This window comes from Triticum aestivum, chromosome 1D, assembly GCF_018294505.1.
Source record: "Triticum aestivum cultivar Chinese Spring chromosome 1D, IWGSC CS RefSeq v2.1, whole genome shotgun sequence".
Classification (NCBI taxonomy): domain Eukaryota; kingdom Viridiplantae; phylum Streptophyta; class Magnoliopsida; order Poales; family Poaceae; genus Triticum; species Triticum aestivum.
Genome location: NC_057796.1, coordinates 62,405,110 through 62,417,630, shown reverse-complemented (window position 1 = coordinate 62,417,630; position 12,521 = coordinate 62,405,110). Strand labels below are relative to the sequence as shown.

The window sequence follows — 12,521 nt, the reverse complement described above, 5'->3', positions numbered from 1 at the left end:
GAGCCCCGCGTCCCCTTCTTCGTGCTCGCCACCACCACCGTGTCGTCTCCTCCCCTTCGCGTTTCTTCTCCTCCCGCGTAGGATCCATGGCTCCATGGCGGCTGCTGGCTCGAGGCAGGGGAGCGGCCGATGCGGGGTCGGTTGGATCGAGGCGGGGAGCGGCGGATGCGGCGTCGGCGTCGGCGGCGGTGGCAGGAGAAGAGAGGCGGTGGCGGCGTCGACCTGCAAAGAGGCGAAAGGAGCAGTGGTGGCGGCGTCGAGCTGCGAAGAGGCGCCGCTCAGGCGCGAGACCATGGAGGCGGGAGTGCCTGCTTCGGGCCCCGATCTCGGAGGGTACGAGGCAGGGAAGGGCGACATTGCCGGCGTCACAGCGCGTGGAGCCTGAGCCCCTGATGATGGGCGACGCCAAGGCCCCGCGACCGCGACAGGGAGCTCCTCATCCGCCGTCTCCGGCGGCAGCGGCGGCGGCTCGGTCCCCCGCGCCGAGGACGACGACGACTTGGACAGGTACGTCGCCTCCTCCTCCGCCTCCGCCACACTCTGCTCCTCCAGCTGCGAGGTTCGCCCCTCTCGTCCCCCTCCATTCACGCCTCGTTCGTTCCCCTACGGTTTACCCTTTCATCCACCTGCAACGTCGGGTCTGTAGCCTTGCTGTTGAAATTTGTCCATGGTTCTGTGTTGGTATTCCTGTGGCAGTTCACAGCTTATTGTCGGATTTCTTGATTGTGCAAAAAGTAGGTTCGAAATGACTATTTATTTTAATGCTGCAAGTTCATAGGAGTAGGGATGTTGACCCTTGGCGAGTGTTTGTTGTGCTGAGGCTTACTATTGGATTGACTGGTCAAACTGGTGATGAGCTTGATCACTTTTTTGGTGCAATTTGAGGGTAATATTTATATCTCCTTAGCAATGAATTTGAGAAGAAATTGCTTTATTTGACTCCCTTGGAGGAACATATTATGATCTTATAATGTTATAATCCCCAAACAGAAGGCAGCCATACAGTGTATAAATGCTTTCTTGTGTTAGAACCCTGAGTGATTGTTAATTTGCCTAGGGTACTTGCCATGCTGACAGAAAATTCAGACCGGTGCCGAGATTTCTTGTCGCGAGGAAATCACGGGAGGATGAGATGAACCCGGACGAGGTCGCTGCAGTCATTGGCGCCTCCTCCGCCGCGGGAGGCCAAGGGTGAGAGGAAGGAGGCGTCGTCAGCTCCAGAAGGACCGGCAGCCCTCCTCGTCAACGGCATATGCCGAGGTCGCTGCTGGTGCCGCTGACTCCGCACCAGCCTCCTTCATCTCCCAACCAAGGCCAGCTCAACCCCTCAAGAAGAGCAGGGATGCTCTCTTTCTACACCCAGCGTCCACACAACCAGATCGACAAGGTTGAGCTCCTCCATGAACCGATTTCTTACCTTGCTGGTTGTGTCATATGGCAGTCAGCATTTGCTTGATGAATGTTTCAGTTTTGCTACCGCTGCACCTCCCCACCATGAGCTCAGCCTTCAGCCGTCACCAACACTGAGTGTTTATTCTTATTCCTTTCTCTAATTCATTTATATATTTCATGGGTAGGGTTTGGATGGCCTGATGAGAGCAGCCCAGTAGTTGTACCTCTGCAACTTCGGCAATGTATACAGTCATCAGTACCATCTCTTTACCGCACTTTTTACATTTCATTTTTTTGAGTTGTTTGATTCATTTTCTTTTCCAACTGAATCAACTCTCGAGGTGGACGCATAGCTCTCTATAAGAAGATCAATCATCGATGACTTACTGATTTACAAGGCACGTAAAAAATATATACTTTCTATGTGTTCTTTGGATCAACTAATGTGAGGTCATTTTCTCTTATTTCATTGTTCTTGCCGCTGCATATATGCCTTCATGCATCTGAACCACTAAAAATTGCAGGAGAAAACAGATTGGGGGGATAAGAGGCTATTGGTGTTTATTCCCCCTCCGCTCCCCTGCGCCGCTCCCTCTCCTCCGACCATGGGCAGCAGCAGTCAGAGAACCAGGTATGGGTCCTCCTAGCCTTTCCTTTTTCCTTGCTTCTCACTTGTGCCTCAAACCCACCCCATTCTAATCTATCTGTACTTTCTCTCCTAGGGGCAGCTGGTTTCAACGGGAAGCTACGTACTTATATGCCCCCACCAATTTCAACGGAGAAATATGACCAGCGACAACTACTAATATCAGGTGGATCCAAGGTGCATCCATTTTCCCCCCAAGCAGCTAACTTTTGTTATGTACACTGTAGCTATGGTTGTAGAACGCCCCCATTTCTTTTCTTACTATCAAATTTCCTTGATTCAGCTATTTGACTACATGTTATTATATGCCCAGGGTTAATTAGTACCTACAATGCTACCTTCAGTTTGTGTAAAAGGTCCAAAGTGGTTTCTGCAATTCTTATTATGCTTCCTGTTGTTCGATAGTTTCAATGGATTTTGGTGTTTCTTTAAAATTGATATTCCCTCGTTAGTTCTTTGTTCTGTGGAGAGTATATTTCTTTTGTTGTGACTTGGTGTTATAAAGACTGTCCTTTTTTGTCTGATAAGCTATATGCTAATCCTTTGTGATTGTTGTGTTAGTGCACACATATTTATTCATATCAAAATTGTGTGTGTTTGTGTGGTTAATACTCACTTCGTTTTGATATATTTGTCTTCTAATAACCCACCGTGCACAGGACAGACCATGGAAGCATCAACTTATCAAGAAATGACTTATTAACCTATTAAAAGACCATACCGGAACCACCTATGACATAACCTCTTCAAAACATTTAAGTAGGGGTGGGCAATAGAAGCGTTGTAGTAACTGCTCACTTGCTGAACGGACAAACATTTTGACGATGACTCTTGCTTTCATGGATATACAGAGATAAATGGATGGATGTTGCAAATACAGTAGAAATCATGGGTGCAACAATATTTATGTCCATGTTTTTCTTTTTGTCTGAATGTGTGTGTATACTGGTTACAGGGCACTATTTGCATAGAATTTATTTGACCTGTAGGAACCGGCTCTACTATCTAGCTTTTAAATGTAATAAATCTAGAAGGCAATGGAGCATTACTGTCTTTCCCTCTTTCTACATAAGCAAGAAAGCTGTGACTTGGATTCTGGACATGAATCTTGTTAACCTGTTGAAGCAGAAAACTATAGATGCATAGTCCAATTAGTTGTCCTTTGTGCATACACAAGAAAGTGGAATTTGGAGTCTGGACATGAATCCTTGAGACTGATGGCCAGAAACAGAACACAACATGATGACCTCCTACTTGAGTGAGACTCTTCTTCACATGTGACTGCTCTCTTTTGGAATACCAGCCATGCGTGACATGTTTAGTAGAACAGAGTGTGTCGTACGTCTGGTAGTTGTTGTTGCCTATACAGAGTGTGATGATCTGAGGGTTTGAACTTTTTTTTTTGCAAATTACTTGTTATATAAACTATATGGATGGAGTTACGGAACATTAAGAAAAGATATGGGAAAGAATATAGAGTGTGAAATTTGCTATATAAATTGCTTGTTATATAAAAGTTGAATCTCACGATCCAACTTTTTAGAACTATGCCACAACTTTTATGAGGCCATAAGTTTTTCTTTCAAAATCTGCAGGTTATATGATTTGTACATGGCGGTGTTACTGAACAGAAGGAGGTAATTTATTCGCTCTTTCTATTGATTAATATTGTTCTTCACTCTTTCTAAACTATTGAATTTATTAATATTATTCTTGCACAAATTAATTAATGATTATATCATCTTTTGGTCAATTGAGTAAGATATAACATGATGATCCTCTCTTAATTTGGTTTCTCCTCCGCTGAAGAATATAGGAATCACCAACAGCCCTTCTGGTGAGCACCATGTCTATGAACTCATCTCCATACTTACTATCCTTATATAAACTGGGGGTATCCATATGTTGCTAATAAGGCATTTTCCATTCTTTGTTTTTCAATTCTGTATCAGTAGTTCCAAGGAAGTGCTCAACCTAGACGTTGTTGGCCGAAGGAGGGGCGGAGCAGGTGCCAGTCAGGTAGGCGGCTCAATGGGTGGGAGATGGCAGCTGCCGATCTCACATGGCTCCTGCGCCCCACTACCCTCCCCTCCCCGGCTAAGTAGGAGGTTCGAGGGCAGCGACTAAGGAAGGAGCACATCGGCGATGAGGGCTAGCAACAGCAAGACGCAACTGTCAGGTGCTGTCGATATGCCACCACGTCGGCCCCTTCACGCGCGACCGCCGGGGTCTGGGCCTTTTTCTCAGCAATGCGTAGTGTTTCCTTTATTGTTGTTGTTTGTGTTGTCCTAGATATTCCTTTGCCATATGATTTTTGATCATTTTCTCGCTCATTCCTAGAGGAGCGCTATGGATAATATGATTGCGATGACTAAGATACATGCTTTTTGTTTACTTGGGATCTGCTTCTCTTAATTTTTCTGCAATCCTTACTTTACACACTGGTATGTTTTGTTGCCAGGCTCAGATCGGCGAGACCCGTGCCAATGCATGAGGTACAATATTTTTCTTATTTATTCCTTTCATACATATTGAGTTCATTCACCCTATTATATATACTGATTAAACAGTCACGCTCATTTCTCATGTTTATGTTCAGGCCTAACCTCACAAAACTTTGGTATGCACTCACGTATAATCAGGGCTTGCTTATTTTAATTGTTGAATTCATTTTATAAATATTATATCATTATTATTTGTAATCAGTTTTTTGTTTATGATTTCCAATTGGGTAATATCCCATCATACTACTAGGCATTGGCCAGGTACTGGACTTTGGCTGGTTGTCAATATAAGCTTTGTGTTCTCCTTTGTTTTTACCTCATTTATAAAGTCCTTGATTGAGCATGCATTTGATTTCTATGCCAACATAGATCTTATTGCTCATCAAAGGTATCTAAAAGTTGTGTGCTCTGCAACAGATGGGTTGTGTTAGTCAATAGAAATACCTAATATGTCAGTTTTGTTGCCAAATATTTTAAACACATATATATACAGAGTTCTAGAACAGAAGATGATCTGGTGGTTACCTTTCTGTTATTTACTCGAATGACTGTACGTATATCTTACCTTCAGACTTTATCCGATCTTGGTTAGTTTTCCATCTCCAATCAGATTAATGGTTTGCATGCAGACCAAGCCCAGTGTTTTATGGTGTTCTTATTCCTGATTTAGTTGTACATTTGACTTTTAGTTTCTTCATAGATAATAAAGTAGTGGCAGATGAACCAGTAAGTTATCTGTGCCCATGCTTTGCTGTAAGCATTAAATTTGCTCTCTGCTTTTACTTTCGATGTGTTATCCGTACCCCTGCTTTTTGTGGCTAATTATTATGCCTATCAACATATGTAGAGTCCATGGTATCATACGATTTGAAGTTGAAAAATTCATGCTATGTGTGATACGGAAAAGTCATTGCCTTCTTTGCTGGAACATTTCCTAAGATGATCTAAGGTAATTATTTTAGTCACCATGTCATTTATATGCTAAATTCAGTGCGTTGACAACTGGAGATCGCTTCCTTTTTTGTGTATTGATCATTTCAGTACGATTGTTTGATACACTGCCGACATCATTTTGCTTCTTCTTGCTTGTTATTTCATTTATTTCCTCCAGCAAGTGGATGGCTATTTCCACTGCTTCAGGTTTTGTTTTGGCTCTAATTGTGTGTATGGCATCTTGGCCTTCTTAGGTGGAGCAGCTATGAATATCCTCGCTGATCTATGGATCTATCATTGTAAGAGTCAATGATATATGGTGAGCTGCCTCACACCATCATTTGGTCTTTGTAGCATTTGAGTTGGCAAATTTGTTGGATTCATGCGATTAGGCATGGTAAGTGCTCAGAGACCCATAGCTCTATAATTGTTTGCTTCCAAAAGTTCTGAATCTTTTCTGCGCCTGGTCCTCTCATTGGTGAGAGTAGCCATGTAAATCAATCTGCTATGGGAAATGGGAGTTTGCAAACTACCGGAGTCTAATTGCTGAGGGACGAGGTTCGTAACTGAGGGTCATGTGCAGAGCTGGAGGAAGAAGTTGCGAGGCTTGGAACTCTCCTTGTGAAGGGCTCAGGGACAGCAGTGAGGACAATCCCTCTTTAGTTGTAATTGTGATACTCCTGATGTGCAAGTAATCACTCCTGTGATACTCCTTATGCTAAAATGTTGGTTGGAGGCGCGGGGTCCAGGAAGGCTTTTGGGTGGGCCGGGGGTGTTGGAGGCTGCTGTCCGGACTCCCGCAACCCCACCCCCCCTCCTATTTGTCTCGGGTTTGCCGGGAAAAGTACGCCCGGACCACTCGGCGGACCGATACAATTCCATTTTGGATGGCAAACCGCGTTCGGACCACGTGGTCCAGACAATTGCGGGTGGTTTCAGGGTCTGCGTTGGAGATGTCCTCACTTTGTTGTCTTGCTCATCATCTGATTCGGCCGTAAATTTGTTCCATCTCATATGGCTGGCCAGGAAAAGACTGTTCGCAAGGAAAACGGTGAAAATCACATGAAAAATATGTTTTGAAGTTCAAATAATTCTTCAAAAATTAAAATGCGTAAAAGAAATTGTCTTCCATACGACAAATAAAATTTCAAACTCAAATACAAATTAATCACCTCTGTAAAGGAGCTGGAGTACCCGTCTCCTGGGAGGCTTCACGGGCAAGAGTGGCCCCCGTGCCGTCAATTTTTAGGTGGCGTGCCGTGAGGGCCTCTCGGGGCCTCTTCGTGTCGTCCGATCTTTCTAGACAGAGTACATCCGGACGGCCCGTCTCCACGGTATATGACGGGTGGACCGCATGCACGCTTGGCCACAGTCATATGGTGTCTTTCGTCGCCGAGACACTGTAGCTTGCTCGTCAGAATATACTTAGTATTCCATTTACAGAACTTGCGCTGAACATGTGCTGCACGGCCACGAGCCGACGACGAATCGACTGGTCGAGCCTATATATATAGGCTAGCTAGAGCGCACAACACAACTACAAAGAACACCGGATTGAAGGTAGTGTGAACCAGTGAGAGATGGCTCGGCGGGTTACTGGCTTACCCCGGTCGGCGTGCTTCATCTCTTTGCTCATAGTACTACTACGACAGGTATGTTCTGTAGCTTACAAGTTAATTTAATCCAATTACTTAACTTATTAGTATACTCTCATGCTTCCGATCGATGGAATGCTACTTTATTAATTTATTAATCTAGTAACGCCTTCGGTTTTTTTAATGTGTATTAAGTTTGTCTTAAATCAAATTTTGTATAGTTTGACCATATTTATATTAAAAATATTTCATGATGAATATAATATATTTTTTCTTCCGATATGTATCTGGTAATATTGATTTAATATTGTGATTGTTAGTACTTTTTTTTACAAACTTAATCAAACTTCAAAAGATTTGGCTTAAGACAAACCTAATATACAGTAAGAAGAAACGAAAACGTATAGACGTTTTAGTGCTAAACCCCGCAAAAGAAGAAACACTGGTGCTCAATATGGAGGACCTCTTCCGAGGTAAAGATATCATATCACGTGATGAATGTAAGACATGGATAGTTGTACCAACGAAAATGAGAAATAGTACAAGTACCCACATCTTGTGCTGGACTATAAGTCGGGTCGTCACACTAAATTTTCTCATGCGGTATGTTAGTGGGAGGGGCATGTAACTAAATTTTGATTTTCAACTTTTTATATCTTCCAAACCAAAAATCCAAATTAAGTTTGTTTGGATATTCTGTTTCTGGTGACGAGGGCTTTCAAACGAGATTCCTTTTTAATACATTTTGACAAGTTTTCAAAAAGTTCGTGAAGTTTCAACTTGTGAAACTTGGTACGAGTGACAGACAAAAACATAATTTTCAGAACTTCGGCACAAGCAACCAACAAAGTCGTAACTTTCAGAACTTGCGACCGAAATTTAGGAAATTAAAACATAAAACTTGTTGTGCCCTCGTATGAGATCTAACGACTTTGTAGATAATGAGGCAATCGAACAGCCAGCACGGCTCCTACGCGAACCTGCGAATATCCGGTATGTTAGCCCTTTTCTCTCTAAAGTCTGGACTATGTAGGGGCATCGGGCCTAAGACCCTAAGGCGTTAGTCCTTTTTCTGTATCATATGTAAACCATGATATCAATAAAGATTTTCCAAATTCCTATTACTAAAACCTTCTATCCCTTTAACTGCTAATCCGGCTAACAATTTACTTTACCATTACATTAGAAGTGACAAGATTTTTGAAACTAAATCTCATATCGACGTGTTTCCACATAGATTATAGTAAATTGGTTAATAGTTTATTGGACGTCATCTTCACCAATGAGTACTTGCATGAGAGCACTTCCAGGGTTAATACTATCTCTTACTTGTTGCTAACACTTAACTCGCCCTGTTTCATATATAACATTGCATTTCCTAATTAAAAAGTACTCCTGCCGTTCCAGAATATAAGGAGCATTGAGTCAGACATTTGTATGCTTGACCAAGATATAGAATAAAATATCAACATCTGTAATACCTATTAGATAAAATATGCAAATACTTCTCATGATTAATCAAATGATGTGAATTTAGTATTATAGATACTGATATATTTTTCTAAAAATTTAGTCAAGCATGCACATGTTTGACTTTTGAAAATAACGAATACACCTTATATTTTGGAACAAAGGGAGTATAAACTATTGGCCTGGTAACCATGTACTATCAACGTGGCAATTATGCACTGCAAATATGACAACAATGGTAATAATTATTGTATTACAACTGGTCCGACAAAAAAATCACCGGAACATAGCAATATATGATCTTGTTTTGAAGCCCTCACTGGAACAAACTCTACTGGTGACGACCGACGGTTCAGGGGTAAATCATTTCAGAAATTTTGATGTACTGAATAATATGTATTGATGATATCAATCGTGAGGTGATAGATTCCTGCACGCATCTATGATTCTCCTACTTGTAGAATTACTCCATTAGTCATGGTGTAGTTTGTTTTAAGAATTTGTCACGGAATAGTTAGATAGACTTACGCCCGGCGTTTTATTCTATTTTAAATATAATAAATACGGGAAAGTTCAAAAATATGTATGTCCCCATTGCACGACCAGTCTTCAGAAAAACTGAGAAATTACTGGTTAGTCCAGGCTAGATTTGGGTCCGAAACTAATGTGATCATTAATCCCGGTTCCAACGACTAGGAGCGGAGAGGGGCACAGTCACCTCTAGTCCCGGTTCAATGGGACCTCTAGTCCCGGTTGGTGATATCAACCGGGACTAAAGGGATCGCGGCAGGCTCGGGTCCTTGCGAGCATCTTTATTCCTGGTCATCTGAGTGCAGATTAAAATCGTATAAAGCCAAGTATTAAAAATACTCGGCGAATGCCAATTTCACCGCAATTCAGTTCGATGAAACTTGAAACCTCCCCAAAAAATGAATACATAAATAAATGAAAGCTAGACGAAGAACTGATCAGCTCGATGCGGATGTTTATCATTAATACAGGTCACTGCCGCGGAGACAGTGAAAGTGAGCACCACGCCGGTATTCCCTTCAATCCCGTGGGGGCAAGAGAACGATGATTTCGAGGTGCTGGTGCGTGTGGAGGCGCCGCCGGAGGCAAGCAGGCGATCCCCCGTCGACCTAGTGGCCGTGCTGGATATCAGCAGCAGCATGAATACTCGGGCGGCGCCATCCGATGAGTCATCGAGGCTGGATCTGCTCAAACGAGCGATGAAGTTCATCATCGGGAAGCTCGACAGCGGAGACCGCCTAGCTATCGTGGCGTTCAACAACCAAATCGTCGAAGAGTATGGCACCAGGTTACTGGACATGTCGTCCGGTGGCCGGAGAGATGTAAGAAGGCGGGTCGATGAGCTGACGGCGCGCGGCTCCACGGCGTTCCGGCCGGGCCTGTGTAAGGCGGTGAAGGTATGCGCCCCTGCAGCCCGCTGCAATTTGGTGTTACAATCTTGCAACGGCATGAATAATTAGCAATATATCCTTAATCCTTGTGTGAAGTGCAGATCCTCGACGAGAGAAGTGACGGAAGGAACCGTGCCGGCTTCATCTTGTTCCTGTCGGATGGAAAAGACAAGAGAGGAATCAAGTGGAGCATGGAAGTCGGGATCAGCGCCGCGCTCCGGAAGTACCCCGTCCATACCTTCGGCTTCAGCGGGTCTCACAAACCCAACGCGCTGCTCTTCATCGCCCAGGAGTCGCGGGGAACCTACTCCTTCATCAACGAGAACCTGGCCAGCATCACCAGCGCCTTCGCCGTCTGCCTGGGCGGGCTCAAGAGCGTCGTCGCCGTCGACGAGCGCATCAGCCTTGTGGCCCCGAAGCATGGCGGGGTGCAGCTCAAGAGCATCGACTCCGGTGGGTACGGGAGCCACATCTCCGGAGACGGGGCGTCGGGCGAGATCGTGATCGGCGCGATGTACGCCGGCGAGGTGAAGAACTTCATCGTCCGCCTGCACGTGCCGTCGGTGGATCTGGACATCGGCAATGGCAAAGTTGCCGTCTCAAAGCACCAGCTCCTGCTCACGGCCACACGCCACTTGCATGCTGTCAATGGGGTTGGGGAGAACGGCGGCAGCGCATCACTGTCAGTCCAAAGGCCCGGAGCACTGGCCGTGCAGCAGCAAGTCGTTGCATCCGCCTTGGTAGTGAACCACATCGTCCGGTTCAGGTTGGTGGAGATGGTGGCCAAGTTCGTCCAGGGCCTGGACAAGGTCGTCGCCACCATTGATCGCGTAAGGCCGACGAGTTGCAGGGGAGGTGGGAGGAATTCAAGGAAGCGCACAAGTTTTGGGGCGGCGTTGAGCTGTGGCGTTTCGAGGCCGACATCAAAGTGATGGTGACCGGCCTGCTGCATGGCGGCGGCCGATCCGGGGTGGCATACCTCTACTCATGGGTGTCCAGCTACCAGATGCAGCGGGCGACGACCATGGGCTCCACGGAGAAGGTCGCCGCCGAGTTCCTCACGCGGGAGATGGGTTTCATGCTGAACGAGGCGCACAAAACTCCGGTTTGGCTTGTGGAAGAAGAGGACCCGTTTGTCCTTCGCAGCGACACCACTGACGAGACCGAAGCACCGCGTGGCTGCGGCAGGCGCGTCCATGGCGTCCAACATGACGTGATCGACCCGCGGCTACAGATGTGGTCCAAGCTGAAGCGCGAGGTGCCGCTCATGTTCCGGCAGTCGGAAGAAACCGAGTCCCGCCATCTCACCGCCGTCTTCCGCGAGGCGTCCCTCGAGACCATCAACCGAGCAATGCACCACGACATATATCTGGTACGTACCTACGGGCGCTCCGAGCCGCGTCTGACTCCAAGCTAACGTCGTCTACCTTTACTCTACTCTATCGTCATGAGCGCAATCTTATTTGTGCAGGCCGTGGTGCACGACCGCAGCCTGAGACGATGCTACTCCGGCAACGCGTCGGAGCAGCGCGTGGAATGCACGTCAACCACCGACCCATGCTAGCTCAAGCACCGACGTGTTTTCACTTTGAATTTGCATTTCCTTTTTTCTTTTCTTCATTTGCAATTGTACTTTGCCGTGTCTTTATTCTTGAGGACCCCTCCTCCTACCAGTTACTGGTGGAGTTGTGGAGAGCCGAATATTTTTCTTTTTGAGTCAATTACACCACTAGTCCATAAACATGACGAGAAAAATTATTTTAGTGCTAAAACTTGTGGCATACAGGGAACGGGTGTTAGAACTTGGCTCGGACGATGCAAATTGTGTTTGGATATGAAAACAATGTTGACGAAGTTGGTGCGGGACCCACTGTCAACGACTGGATGGTGGAGGTGGGGGTGTGGCCTGTCTTTTTGCGCACACACAAAATGTGTCTTGGAGGTGGGGCTGTGGCCTGTTTTTTACACACACAAAATGTCTCTTGAAGGTGGAGGTGTGGCCTGTCTTTTTACACATGCAAAATGTGTCTTCAGGGAACCAAACTCGAGACTCTTTGATGTCCAATAGAGATAAAAAAGGCCTAATGTACTATAATCAAGGCGCTAGCTGGGATTCAATGGAATGTAGTTGTGCGGCCCATTAAGAACATGTTAACTTTTTAAGATATTGGCGAAATGTATGTAAGTAATAAAAATAATGTTCAAATATTTGTGTGTTATAAATATTATACATACAAATAATGATTAGTAAATATACAAAATTTAAAATACACTCATAGATTATATTAAAAAAATATTCACGTAATATTTCAAAAAAATCATGTATTAAAAATAATGTTTATCAATTATAAAAATAATTGAGTAATCTAAAATCATAATAATATGTAACATTATAATTCTTAAATTATTGAAACATTTCAATGATTATACACACATTTTATAACTCATAAGTATGTTAGCAATTAAAATGTTTCTATAATTAAAAATATTCACAATTTAACAAGTATAATGTTGATATGGATATTGAGTCCTGGTTAATATTTAAATTATATAAAAAATG

At 44.5% G+C, this 12,521-nt stretch overlaps 1 pseudogene; it reads left to right on the top strand.

The window, feature by feature from the left end:
• The first annotated feature begins 222 nt into the window (after positions 1-222).
• Positions 223-11,815, top strand: LOC123180309 (uncharacterized; annotated as a pseudogene).
• The last annotated feature ends 706 nt before the right edge of the window (positions 11,816-12,521 follow it).